The sequence below is a fragment of the Babylonia areolata genome, chromosome 7 (genome assembly GCF_041734735.1).
Source record: "Babylonia areolata isolate BAREFJ2019XMU chromosome 7, ASM4173473v1, whole genome shotgun sequence".
Lineage (NCBI taxonomy): Eukaryota > Metazoa > Mollusca > Gastropoda > Neogastropoda > Buccinidae > Babylonia > Babylonia areolata.
This window is the reverse complement of record NC_134882.1, coordinates 27766699-27769526: the sequence shown is the minus strand read 5'-3', so window position 1 is coordinate 27769526 and position 2828 is coordinate 27766699.

Sequence of the window (2828 nt, the reverse complement as noted above, 5' to 3'; positions counted from 1 at the left end):
TCCGATTTTTTTTTTTATCGGTCATCTGACACGGGCAGACATGGTACGTGGTCCCTGGGTATGACACGCTGAAAGAGTGGGCGGACTTGACAGCTTGGGCGCTTTGTTGGGCGGACTTGACAGTTTGAGCGCTTTGTTGGGCGGACTTGACAGTTTGAGCGCTTTGCTTTGTTGGGCGGACTTGACAGTTTGAGCGCTTTGCTTTGTTGGGCGGACTTGACAGTTTGAGCACTTTGCTTTGTTGGGCGGACTTGACAGTTTGAGCGCTTTGTTGGGCGGACTTGACAGCTTGAGCGCTTTGCTTTGTTGGGCGGACTTGACAGCTTGAGCGCTTTGTTAGGCGGACTTGACAGCTTGAGCGCTTTGTTAGGCGGACTTGACAGCTTGACCGCTTTGTTAGGCGGACTTGACAGCTTGAGCACTTTGTTGGGCGGACTTGACAGCTTGAGCGCTTTGCTTTGTTGGGCGGACTTGACAGCTTGAGCGCTTTGTTGGGCGGACTTGACAGCTTGAGCGCTTTGTTGGGCGGACTTGACAGCTTGAGCGCTTTGTTGGGCGGACTTGACAGCTTGAGCACTTTGTTGGGCGGACTTGACAGCTTGAGCGCTTTGCTTTGTTGGGCGGACTTGACAGCTTGAGCGCTTTGTTGGGCGGACTTGACAGCTTGAGCGCTTTGTTGGGCGGATTCCGAAAGAAGTGAAGTCGAATCACAGACACACAGAAAAACAATAACAGTAACAATACATGTGAGTGATAAGAAACAGTACAAGGTCATCAAAGAAGAAGCCCCTCTCAGTCAAGCGTTTCGGCCTTTAACTCCTTTCACCCCTAGGGAGGCCGGGCCACACCCAGGTCATGACTCCTGGGTATTTACATAGCGCTGAATCTTAAGCGGGTACAAATCAGAGCCATTTGACACACGCACGCAGAAGCAAAGTGATTTTTAAAAAAACAAACAAACAAAAAACCCAACAAACAAACAGACGTGTACATAGATGGCAAAAGAAACTATAGACAGAAAGGAGGGTGTGGATGATGTATGTTTTAAGGGCCAAACTTTAAAGAACTGAGTGGATAAAGGGTGGAGATTTTTCCGATCTCGCAGGTCAACATAATCATGTGCAGACCTGCTTGTGCCTGAATCCCCTTCGTGTGTATACGCAGGCAGAAGATCAAATACACACGTTAAAGATCTTGCTATCCATGTCAGCATTCGGTGGGTTATGAAAACAAGAACATACCCAGCATGCACAACCCCGAAAACGGAGTATAGCTGCCTACATAGCGGGGTAAAAACGATCATACACATAAAAGTCCACTCGTGTACATATGTGTGAACGTGGGTGTTGCAGCCCACGAACGAAGAAGAAGAAGAAGAAGAACTGAGTCAGTGCAGGAACTTAGTTTGACGAAAGAGGGAGATTGTTTAACTCACTCAGTACGGTCAGTCCTCTCTTCTCCTCTACACAGACCCCTCGGATGTCCAGTGGGTGTCTCAATGACCCAACCTTTAGCTTCCGTCGTCAGAATTGTGGTATTCTTTGTCAACATTCACCTCTTCAGTACAAGAGCCTTCCGCTTGCAATATTTTGATGGTGGTAATTGGGGTGAAACGCTGTTAACGTCGTCTCTTTCGCCGTTCGTATGGAGAGAGTTAAAGTGTACGATCCAGAAGCAGGACACAGCACCACTGATTGTGTCTGAGTAGTGTCAGAGAGACTGGCTCCATCTTTCCACTCTTCCTCAACTTTTATCCGTGTCGACCAAGTTTTTACCATCTGGATACATACGCCTGGGACCCGTTTCTTTTGGAAGTGCGATGAACAATATTTTGCAATCAAAGTTAAAAGTAGAGGCATCCAATCCTTTTCCGGTGATTGTCACTGTGGGAAATAACACCCCCGCTTAAAACCTCTTAGAATATTTGACTTAATCTATTTTGCTCCTTGCAATATACACATTTATATTTATATATATATATAATATATATGTATGTATATGTACATGTATATATATATGTATGTATATGTATATATATGCATATGTGCGTGTGTGTGTGTGTGTGTGTGGTGGAAGAAATACCCCAGTTCAACGTATCTCAAAAGTTGTTGAAAGACAGACATGACACAGAAATAATATTACTTTTGTCAATTCAATTACTTTAAATTATACACAAATTTGCATTACTATAAGGAGAAAATTGAAACTGAAGGAAAACAAACAAACAACCCCCCAAAAAAGACAAAAACAAAAGCAAAACATACTCCTTAAAAAAAAAAACCCACAAGAACTCGAGGCCAATCATGGAAGAAAAAAGAATGGGTTGTGTAAAGAGAAAGAAAAGTTTAATAATAATGAATACATAATACATATGCATGTCTGGGTTATGCTGAACATTTTTAAACGTTCAGTATTTCATACACAACACAGTATTTCTCTCTGTCTCTCTCGCTCCCTTCTCGCCGTGTGTGTGTGTGTGTGTGTGTGTGTGTGTGTGTGTGTGTGTGTGTGTGTGTGTGTGTGTGTGTGTGTGTGTGTGTGTGTGTGTGTGTGTGTGTGTGTGTGTGTGTGTGTGTGTGTGTGTGTGTGTGTGTGTGTGTGTGTGTGTGTGTGTGTGTGTGTGTTTCCAATTGTTTTTTCTGTCAGGTCCTTGCTGCCTTCTTGTTGTGTTTGATGAAGTGGTTCTATGATGACCTGTCGATATGGCGGTATACACCTTATTTCATTGACTCCGTTTTTCATTCAAAAACAATTTTCTATAGAAAGAAATAACCATCTGAGTCGGATGACGACGTAACATTCAAGCTACACACACACACACACACACA